The following is a 12,245-nucleotide window of genomic DNA, read 5'->3' on the forward strand; positions in this document are numbered from 1 at the left end:
TATTCTTACTCTTAATTTTAGATTGTTCTCTCCTTTTAAAATCAACTTTGGTGCTAATCATATTAAAAAATTCCCCCCAAAATTGTAATGTATTTAAATAAAATAATAACAATATTGGACATCAAAATATTGTTCAATAACACAGTATTATGGAATTCTAACTTCCTAAGTAATTTTTAAAATCAATCCCAAGCAAAGGTTGGTTCCATGCTGCACAGTAAGGTCTCTTTTTCACATCTACGTCATGATTAAAAGAAAGCCTGACTAGCCTTGCCAACAGGACCATGGACAGTGCCTAACTGGTCACAATGGCTTTAAATGACTACCACTCCATCACTTATAACAATAAAATTAGTAAAAATACATAGAATAAATTATATAAAATATAGAAGTTTATAGTTTAACTATTACTGGCAATTTATAATGGCAGCATGCTCCTCCATATAATCTGATATTTTTAACCATAAATGTCTTTAAAAATTGTTACTTTTCTTTTGAGTAAGTGATATAACAGCAGTTTAAAGAATATCTCTAGTTTGTACTATTCAGATTATGAGAACATCTGTCTACAAAAGTTTATAAACATCTCCACTGTGTGCAGTTTTATGGGGAGCTCCAGGGCTTTGTTGCTGTTTCAAGAACAGTTATATTACGCAAACAAGGATAAAAATACAAAAACTGGTCCTCTCATATGCTTTATAGAGAGAAATATTATATGTAACAGACATATAAACGTTACCAAATTATCAAGTACATATTCAGTACATCAAGACTACTTTGTCTAAGGGTCATGTTCCATCCAAGCAAAGCTTTATTGCAGAACATGCAATAAATTGTGTTAGTGATATCAGTGGAATGATTTGCAGTGTAAGATACTGTTCATTCCGAATAAAGATGACAGCCTGGCTCAAACAGGATTAAATAAAGAGTGAGAGTAAAAAGAAGGTAATCACTTCAAATTACAGCACTAGAATGAAACCCTGAACTAGCTCCTATAAAACTATTTATGGGCTTCAGCTGTTCTCATGCTAAGGACATAAACAATGCTCATTTGCTGATGCTTAAATGTCTTTAAGAGAGAACAGTTACCACAAAATCTTTCAATGTGACTGAAATCTCTAATTACTCTTAGATCCATGGAGAGCTTACTCATTTCCTTTATTAATGTATTTTGGCCAGAGTCCCCCACTGAAAAGAGACTTATTTAATAAATCTCTATAAAGAACTCCACAACATTTGTATGTAGCATGAGAGACAATTTGACCATTAATTGACCATTAATAACTAGTGTTTGGAAGAAGAAAAAATCAAAACCAATAAAGTTGGTGATAAACTTGTTTACTTCATCAAGCTATCTTCATTGCCCAGTATATCAGGAGACAATTTTTAATTTCTGTTTTCAGAAACGTCCTGCCAGAGTAGTGGTGTATTGTCTGCTTTCTAAAGTTTGAAAAGAGGCTGTGACCTCGTGCAAATTCTGCAGTTTCATTCAACTCTTCTCTGGCTGAATTATTTACATATGGAGAAGAAGCCAGTTTCTGCCCCCTTTGATTAGGAATGCACAGCTGTAAAATGAGATTTTAGAAAACTAAGCTTTAGATTATCAGAAGATTGACTCTGGAACATAGCCCAAGTCCTGTAGTTCCTATGTGAGCATGATAGTTGTGTTATGGATCATGTTCCTGTTTTCTGTTTTTTGTGTTCTTTCAGGGTGAGATTGATCTCACCTGTAGAATTATAAACTAGGCATTTAAGTAAAACTAGATGTTTAGCCAGATGAAAACTAGTTTACATATGATACCTAACTTTCAAAAATTTGACATGCACTATGATACTAAAAATAAAATACAAAAAAAAGTTATTATTTGCAAACATAACACGTAAGACTTAAAATAATAAAAATATTAAGAATAAAATTTACATGAATCCTAATTTTATATTAATCAGTTCAGAAACAGTAGTAGCTTCCATCTTTAGCTCTTCATTGTCAATTGGAGTAAAAAATTCATCTCCTGCTGTTACCCTGGATTAAGGAATTGTGCAGCTTTCTTTATTATTCTTCCAAGCTGAATTTCCTGTGGACTTTTAAAATTTTAAAATAGAGACACTGAAATTAAAGCACACATTCACACAGAACTCACTTGAGTTACTGTGGTAGGCAGGCCCTGGCTGAGTACCAATTGCCCACAAAAGCCTCCCTATTGCTCCCTTCTTCAGCTGGAAAAGGGGGAAAAAACACAACAAATGGCTTGTGGATGAAAATAAGGACAGAGACAGATCACTCACCGATTACCATCTTGATGGGCAAAACAGAATATACTTGAAGACATTAGTTTAATTTATTGCCAATCAAATCAGAGCAGGGAAATGAGAAATAAATCCAAATCTTAAAAGCACCTTCCCCCCACCACTCCCTTCTTCCTGGGCTTGACTTTCTTCCTGAATTCTCTGCTTCATCCTTGCCAGCAGCACAGGGAGAGAGGGAATGGGGACTGGGGTCAATTCATTTCATGTTGTCTTCACTGCACCTTCATCCTCAGGGAGAGGACTCCTCACATTCCAGCAAGGGTCTTTCCCATGTGAGACAGTTCTCCCTGAACTTCTCCAGCATCAGTCCTTCCCACTGGCTGCAGTTTTCCATGAACTGCTCCAGGTGGGTCCCTTCCACGAGGTCTCTCAGGAGTGAGTGACAAGTCCTGCCAGTAAAATCTGCTCTAGCTTGGGGTCTGTTCTCCATGGATCCAAAGGTCCTGCCAGGAGCCTGCTCCAGCCCAGGCATCCCACAGGGAGGGGATTCACCTGCCCTCCATGGTGAGACCCTCCATGGTGCATATCTGCTTCACAATGGAGGTCTCTGATGGGATCTGCCTTGCCCAGGAGCAGGTGCAGCTTGGAATTGGCTGGCATTGGTCCCATCAAACATAAGGGAAGCTTCTAGCAGTTTCTCACAGAAGCCACCCTTGCAGCCCAGCCCTGTACCAAACCTTAACATGCCAACTCAATAAAATTACCTTTGTGACATAACTGAGACATTGTTTGCCGTTAGTCGTTTTTGAGCCCAGTCCTATTCTCATGGACGTCAGTGTTACAGAAGAATTACCTTTAATAGAATAATATGTTTTCCCTTAAAAATATAGAAGCAAAAAATATTGAGGAGTACTTATCTGGACCACTTATGTAGTCATTCCTCTTTTCTTTTATTCCTCATTTCTTTTGAAGTATGAGTTAAGACAATTTTGCTATTTAAAAAGACCCTGATATAACTTAATAAGCAATAAGGACTGTCAGTCCAATCCTGTATTTATAATTTGTAGTTACAATGTAAATCCTAACTGGGTTTTATAGTTATTGGTTCAAAAAAAATTCCAGATCAGAGAATCTACCACTGCAGGGAATAAAAATGTTTCTCTGCTGGTTCAGATATACTGTAGATAGCCAAAGAAAAACTGGATATTTATTTTCTCATATTTCTTACAGATATAAGCACACTTCAATGTAAGCAAATGTGAATTCTAGTTTGAAAATGTCTCAGAAATATTACCATTTTATTTGACATAAGAAAAAATCATATTCACCCCAATATGAGTGTCCCAATTAGTTGCAATATTATGCAATTCACCGCAATGAAAAATGAATAAAAATTAAATTTATTATTAATTATTATACCAATTTGTTGCACTAAAAAGATAAAATTGTAAAAAAAACCAGTAGAATGATATTTTTCATCATTTATGATCAGTGAGCTGCCTAATGGGGTTAAACTACAGCAGTCAATTTAATTGATAGCTGTGGGTTAATCAGTCAGTAATCTTCCGTTCTCTAACAATAAAACAAATTTGAGAGGCTGAGGACATCTAAGAAGTCCACAAAGCAGCTGACTGATGCTGCACTGGATAAGCAGAGACATTCTGGACTGGCAGAGGAAAGTACATTGGATTACCTCAAGCCCTTATGTTTAGGCAATGAAGCCCTAAACATTGAAATCAGAAATCCCAAGACCAGCATAGAAAGGACTAAATGAGAATAACATAGTTTAATATAAGGAATTTAACAGTTGTTTACTGCAAATACTGAACAGGATGAAAATAGTAAGAAATTAATACCCACATCTTTACCAAAAATCTTCATCTTGTCATGTATATTTAAGGCAATCTTGTCATATGAAGGGATAAAAATAATTTAAAAATCCATAAAATAATGAATAAGTGTTTAATTATTCTATGCTCCCTGTCAGAACTTGCTTTAGTACTCAGTTTGGAGGCATGTCTTTGGAAATATCAGCTGAATTGAAAAAATAATTAAATTAGAGGACATAGACATAAGCCTGGAGTCTTTCAAGCTCTGAATACGTGTACAGAGTCCTCATTTTCTGGACTGGACACATATGTCTATATATTTCTGTTTGAACAATAGTGGCTATGAGATAATCAAATATGCTGCAAATGTGAGAAAAAATTTTACTAAGCCAGGGTTGTGATATACTATAATTAATTTTATTATTTGAACTTATTAAAAAGTACAAATTTTATTTTAACTTTGATTGCAACGCCTTTTGAAATGAATTATTATTTTCCACTTTAATCCTCATTATTTTCTAAATTGTCTCAGTAGGTGGCAATGAAGATTCTATTTTTGTTACCCATAGCGGTGTATATTTTTGCTGAGTCACATCTAATTGAGTTCCTGTAAATTCAGCAAATGTGTGTGATCTAGAGATCACTGCTGAATTTAGGCTAATATATATCTAGAAGTCAAATGTGTTAATGCAGGCAATCCAAATAAAAATCATGGCAAAAAAGTCATTATAGTCTGCAATTCATATAATGGATTTTACATGTGCTGGAAATGAAGAGGTTTTGCCTTCTACACAGTTTTATAATAACTCTTAGAAAATAAAATAACAATGATGATATGAATCTAAGAGACAGTTCATGGTTATATGATCTGCCTGCATCTCCTTTCTCTTTCTGGTTGCTTCATTCATCCATCACATGTTTGGCTTCTTGGGCCCAACTGTCCTAAGGAAGCATTGTAGGAGTCTTCCATGTAATTTTAATATTTTAAATTAACTTGCAGTCCCTGGTGTTAGCTATTGCAATATAACAGTGCTAGAAGGGGCAAGGCTGTGCAGAGCTGCCTCACCTGCTCAGCAGCATTCGAGGCTGTTGTGCACACACGTGTTATTAACATGTATTTAGGCACATAGCAAAGTCTGGCAGTGGAGGCCTAAGCAGTTCAGAGGCTCAGATATTCATAGAAAGAAAGTAGATCTTTGCAGGTTTTCCTTAACATCTTAAATGCCAGTTCACCAGGGACTTTCATGGTCCTTTTAGGATCTAGCCTGAAAAACATGCATGCATAGCCATGCTACTTAAAGCCTAGTCTTTTATAATGATGGAGTGGCTCTTTCAAGAACTTCAGACTATTAAATCAGTCCTTGAATTTAGCTCTTCTCTAGCCCCTACAGGACGTAAGCATAGAACTTCCCTTCTCATCACATTATTTCACAAATATACTATTTTTCTGGCTAACATCTATTCAGAAAAAGCTTAAAGGTGAAAATCTTAAATCTTAGACCAAAACATTTGAACCTGAGGTTAATTAAGACAAAAGAATGGTTTGGAACACTTCTAAAGGATTTAAATGAGACCTAGACCTGGAAGCATTTGGTGAGTTTCACACGAGTCTTTTCAACAACCATGTGATGACCAAAAGTAAGGGAAAGCACAGACAAGCCCATGAAGATGTGTTATCGGGGCCTTTTCATTGCAAGTGTTGATCTTTATGAGGTGAATTAACTCCTGAGGATACATTCTTGCTTCGAAGTAAGTATGTTTGACAGCTTTCAGCAACTCCAGCCTTCGGGTCCCCCCCAGCATAATTGGATTGTGTTTTCAGAGTTTCTTCCTTTATCCTGGATTGAAGCAAGCAAGCTCTTTCTTAATTATACGCTTTAAAGCTTGTTGAGAGCTGAAGGATAGGAGCAAATAAGCTAAATCCCACCAGATCAAAGTATTTTTACAGACTACAATACTTTGCCCAGCAGCAAGAGACATATCAAACATTGACCTTTTCACAAAGGCGTTTAGCCTCGTGGTTGGCCTTCTAACAGTTATTTGTGATCTCTTCCCCTGTTTGCCACAATTCATTTCTCTTCTCTTCTGCTGGAGAATAGTTCATAGCAGATTATAAACCATAGAGTTCACTTAGTGCAGTAGTCACAACTGCTGCAGAAATACTTCTAATGCTTCAAAATCCCATAGAAGTGACTTATTTTCTATTTTTCTTTTTTTTTTTCCCTTCTGGCTTTCATTGCATAGTACTCATAGCTGTGTATTCACTATTAAAATCTCTAAGAATGAAGCAGAATTTCTCCCATGGTAGTAGTCACATTTCTAGTGCTATCAGAGTGTCTAACTTGAGTCAGTTTTCAATTTTTTACTCCACTAGTTTGGATTCATCTAGTTATATGAAGTGCTTACACTTGGACTTCACTCTAGTTCCTCATCTCCATTTTTATATCTTTGGATGTATTTATTTTTTATTGCTTTTTCTATGTTCTTTGTAGTTTCACATTTGAGAATGGATGTAACATGTATTTTGTTTTGAAACAAAGTCCAAAGGAAATGTCCCAAAATATTTCCCTCCAATTTTGTAATTTCTGGACACACTTTCCTTTTCCTTTGCCCTTATATGTCTCTTTTATTCTGCCTATTTTATCTGTCTTTTCTCATACTTTTTGATTCATTTAAGCTTATGCTCTATCACAACAAACCACTGCTATGTACTGGCAGTGTCTCCTTCTGATATTAATATGCAAGGACTGAGACCATGTAGAAAAAAGTTTTCTCTGCCTATTTCACCTCTCTTTGAACCTCCCTAGGATTAATGGACTCTGTGTTTCACAGCATACACCACACTGATCTCCCAGTAGTTACCCTAAATTCCCGCAGGGCTTCCTCCTTCCTTCTGGTCCTCTAACCAGTTTTCCTGTCTGCAGCACCAAGATCATGACCCTCTAACTTTGTAAGTAATTTCTACTAGAACAAGCAGCATTTATTATTATTTCTTGAGCAAAAATTAAGCATAGAAGAGACACTGCTAAATGTAGATTTTCTATTAACTTTTGTCCCATCCTATTTTTCAAAAGTTGACTTCAGAACCATACATCTGGAGACCAAAATTTAGGTGAAGTGAGTGCATGCTCACATACACAACAGTATTTTCAAACGATCTCCATTAATTTATCACCGTGACAGTAAACGATGTGAGTTGCAGAAGTCTGCAACATTATTGTAAGTTATCATTTGTAGTGGATAAAGAATGAACATAAGAAATTAATTTGCTTTGCATTTCTTCTAGGTAAAAACTAGAGCCCTATCAAAGTGCATGCAGGTTAGGAATTATCTAGCCTCTAAGGCTTTTATCTATTCTATAACTCTTATAAATGACCAGTGTCAACAGAAAGCCTCCCTGGGCAGTGAGATCCAGATTTTGGAAGCTTTCTTGGCAGTTCTTGTGAAAAAGAGCTCCAGTGAAAAGAAAGATGCCTTTCTACCTTTCTGCTCAGGATGGTGTTCGTAGGGAGTTTTGGCCAGTGTTGTGGTGTTTTGTCTTTCCTTTCTTTTACAGAAATTTTAAAGTTCCATTGTTAGCTGTTGCTGTTTTATAAAACTTCTTGATGGACCACCAAGTAATATTAAAAATCTGATCCTTTAAAGTGGTCATCTGAAGGGTAAATAAGGGCATGGAAGACTCAACTTCTGAAAGTGATTTTTTTGTCAAAATGATACAATTTTAAACCTGAATTTCATAATACATCCTTTAACATTGGCCATTGCTAAATCCAGATTAAGAAACTGATTTACTAGTCTAAGGCTCTAGTTTAACAGATGGATAAAAGTGCTTGTACAAATAGATAATTTTAAGATAATTTTGTATTTTTTTTCACAAAGGCAAAATTTTCTACTAACTGTTAGATAAAAAGATATCTCTATTTATTCAGTCGCTGTCTTCAATATAATGATAAAAATACATGCTTTTTTCCCTTTAGACCATTAATTTGATAGTACATTAAAAAAAATCTGTAGTTTTATGAATTGCATTTCATAAACTGCATAATAAGGCGTTAAAACACATGTGCAAGCCTTACAAAAAACCAAGCTGCCTAAGTTATATTAGAAACAACACACTTTCTATTTTTCGACTAAATTTATCAGAATATGTAAACAATGCCTTCAAATGAGATAGGTTGTTTTACTCTACTAAAGTATCAAAGTTTAAAAATAAAAAAAAAATATTTTATTAAAGCAAAAACCAAAATTAAATGGCAAGAAAAATAAGACTTAAGACAATGTGTTACCTGGAACAGTTTAAAATTCTTTAGTTTCAGTTTTTAATCTCTGAAAAAATATATTAGTGAATAAAAGAAGCTTGAAAATTAGTGTAAAAACTACACTGGATGTTTACCCAAATACTTTTTATCTATCACTTTCAGTATGTTGAATGGCAATTCTCTTGCAGTTCAGAACTACTGTTCACCACCAAAATGGAGTGTTAATATTAACATTTAATATATTAACATTAACATATTTAATATTAATATTAATTATTAATATTAACATATTTAATATATTAACATTTTTGTTAATAATGGGTACCAAGAAACAGAAAGGGTTGATGTAAATTTTGTGTTCAGTTTTAAAGGGTAGGAAATTATCTTAAAATATAATCACAGACATGTGGCCAAATCTTTCAATGAATTCTATATTTCTAGATGGTGACATAATTTGAAGAAAAGGTACAAAATAGCTGCTGAAATAAAGTATTTTTAAGAAAAGTTTTAGTCCTTCTTCTGTTTAAAGAAAGATGGTGCACAGGCAGCTCTTATATACCTGCACATATACATTTAATAAACGTTGTTGATACAGAACAACAGAAGCTATTATGTTGATATCAAGTTATTCAAAATTTGAGCCCTTAAATATTTTAATAAACTGCAGGTTTTTAAAATTGTTAATAATTAACTATAGCTGGATGATAATGACTAAGCAATTGCATTGTGAACATTGTATGGTTGGCTAAGGTTTTTTTTTTTAAGGAAAAGGGAAGACAATCCAAAGATGAGTAGGCTGGATAATAGTCACCAGGAGTAAAATCAGCAGAACCAAGCAGTAACTGGGGGAAAGACAATTTCAACAGTGGGGGATTGTGACCACTGACTTATGATCATCTACTCAAAACAGATCCCAAAATCAAATGGAGGGAAGAACTGCACATGCAAGCTAATTAGCATGAGAAGCAAGTGATAGAACTAGTAAGTAGGGGTTTGTGTACTAACTTAAAAAATAAATATAATCTGTAACCAAGGAATGCTGATGTGTTTGTTTATTAAAATATATAAATAGTATAAGGTTTTGATGAATGTTGAGCCAGCCTTATATGAATTACCACCAAGGTATTTACTTTGCTCAAACTAGAAAAAAAAAAGAAATAGCTCTCCTCAGTGTGTGGCAATGCACACCCAGTAATGAGCCCTCATTCTGGACAACAATGTAAGAATCCAATTAAAACTTGGCTACACATGTAAAAGGACACATGTAAAATAAATACAGTTCATCTGGGACAGTACCAGTAAGAGAGCATATTTGGGGCAATTATTCACAGAATTGGGAAAAACTGGAAGTTAAAACTCTTTTGGATTTTTTTCTGTGACTTGGTTGTTCACAATATTGAGTACCGAGAAAACCATAGACTTCAACTTCTTTTCTGGATGTAATAAGCAAAGGGAATGAACTAAACAAAATTTTCACTGAAGTTTAATAAGGTCTAAATCTGTTCCTAGTTTTCTCCTATTTCAGCTTTCTATATTTGATCCACAGTTCTGAAAGTGATTTTTTTTATAAAATAATTTTCTACAATGTTACAGCTTTTGTACAAACATCCACATATCTTCACTGGTGATAATATTAAATGCACATCATGAGTCTAGACATAGAATGAAAAAAATAAAACAAAGATGCAAGACAACTTGCATTTCTTTTGCCTAAGCAAACTGGGAGAAATCAAACCCCCGTAGTTTTAACATGTGCCAATCACTTTCCCTTTTATCCATTTAGAATATTATCAAATAACACTACTATAAGAATATGAACAGAATAGCTTCTAGTGGAATTCCCAGTAAATACTATGTATCATGAATAAATGAAAAATGCATAGGAGATTTGCAAATAAAGATCCAAGTAGAGTAACCTGGAATAGACTTCAATTTGCTTAAGATGGGGAGGTGCTAGTTATTATGTGCTTCCATTATAGCTAATGAAAGGAAATAAATACTTTTAGAATACCTAGACCTAGTTGACCTACTTTGGGATGAGTTACATTGCTTGTTAGGATGTGCAACTTCTTCAGCAGAAGAGGTGTAGGATGATTTGTTCATATATCAATATTGGTATTAGCCTATATTTTATCAGATACTTAACTCTAGTTTGATCCTTGTTTTCATATTTGTAACAGTAAATTGCTTCAGAATGTCACTTTGAAAGTTAGCAAATTTATCATAATTTTCTGAAAAATTAATTCATTTTAATAGTGTACTCCTATTTTTTGGCCATAATTAATTAGATTATGTAAGGTCTTCTTTACAGACCAGTAAATTCTGTTTAGTAACATCTAATGTAGTGATAGAACAAGAAAAGACTGAGACTAAAATTAATTTATGGACAGCATAAAAAATAAATGAATATTCTACTTGTTTTTAACCATGGAGAAGGTACTAAGGATCAATGAAAAACAATGTGGTTAGTAGGGAAGAAGGTAATTGAAACTTCAGCAAGAAAGCTTGGTTAAAAAAACAATAATTAAAAAAAACATGTGTTGTAAAAAAACCTATACAATATCTCAGTGAAACAAACTAGTATTCTCTATCATATTATGCTGGAACACGTCATATGTGAAATTGCCAACTCATCATATGGAAGCTGGTGAAGGTGTTAACATATAACAGATGGGGAAATACAGAGTCTGCTTTTAAAGGAAAGAAAATTGCAATCTAAATAAGTGTAAACTCAACGTCATATGAATCAATGGTATTGAGAGCTCTGGACAGACTTTTGAAGGAAAGTATAATCAAATAAATGAAAGAACTTGGAAAATGGGATGAAATACAACACATTCAACAAAGGTACTTCATGCCTGATTCATCTGATATCTTTTTTGAAAAGCGATTTTTTAGACAAGGGAAATGAAGTACATCTAATCTATCTGGACTCAGGCTCTATGAATAATTGATTTTTCAGTTCAACTACTCATTTGAAAAAAAAAATTATGACCTGGAAGAGAGATAATAACAATCATGATTAGAATCAATTGGTTAAAAGTTATGGAAAAGGTAGCAATTTTAATAGCTAAATATGTACTTTCTGTATGTCTATGAATTCATAAAAGGAAAACCCCCACTATTTTAAAATCATAATAGCAAAGAGTAAGTTAAGAAGGTAGCTATTTTCTGCCATATCAAGATAGGAACTAACAGCAGTCAGATCATATAAGGCCAGTCTATAAGCAGCATTTTCTAAAAATAGCTTGTTTTGTTTGATTAGATATTTTAAGAGTTTTAGGAAAAAAGAATTTCAAAGTAAGTTTTAAAGTCAGCTCAGGATATGTTAGGTCGTTTAAGCTGTTACAGCTAACAGTCATTTGAAAAGCAAGAGATGGTACAATTATTGCTCCAATACTTAAAATCAAGGAAGAATACTGTCTAAACAAAACCAAAATAAAAAACATAGATAAACAGTTTCATAGGGAAACAATAAAATTAATCTTCTTTACTTTTGTTAAAGTCAAAGAAAAAAAAATCTAAAAAGTATAGATTACAATTAAAACAGTAACTTTACAAAGAATGTAAAAGATGGAAAATGCCTTTTGGAGAAAACCTATGAAAATTGGACAGCATAACTATCTTATTAGAAGGAATAGTAAATTGCTAACTTAGTGGAAGTACCAGATTTTTGTTTTGAAACAATTTTTAAAGCATCACATACCTCAGGTAATCCTTTCAGGAGAAGGCTTTAGTTGATCATAAGGCTCTACTTTTATTTAGTTAGAAGGAGAAAACACTATGTCCTCCCAAATCCCATCATAAAGATGACAGTGGTTATTATTGTGAAGAAAAAAAAAGTTCAGATGGGTTGACTGTTAATTTTAAAGGCCGTCTTAGGTCCTTTATCAATATCATTATTTAAACT

At 33.8% G+C, this 12,245-nt stretch overlaps 1 long non-coding RNA gene across 1 annotated transcript in view; it reads right to left on the reverse strand.

Annotated features, from left to right (window-relative positions):
• Positions 1 to 4,461: 4,461 nt before the first annotated feature.
• The window catches only part of LOC148224431 (uncharacterized), a 90,310-nt gene continuing 82,526 nt past the window's right edge, over positions 4,462 to 12,245 (reverse strand). Inside the window, exon 6 of the long non-coding RNA XR_015802600.1 lies at positions 4,462 to 5,914. This is a non-coding gene — a long non-coding RNA (uncharacterized LOC148224431). The remainder of the gene's footprint in view (positions 5,915 to 12,245) is intronic.

The sequence above is a fragment of the Sturnus vulgaris genome, chromosome 3 (assembly GCF_052056855.1).
Source record: "Sturnus vulgaris isolate bStuVul1 chromosome 3, bStuVul1.hap1, whole genome shotgun sequence".
Taxonomy (NCBI): Eukaryota; Metazoa; Chordata; class Aves; order Passeriformes; family Sturnidae; genus Sturnus; species Sturnus vulgaris.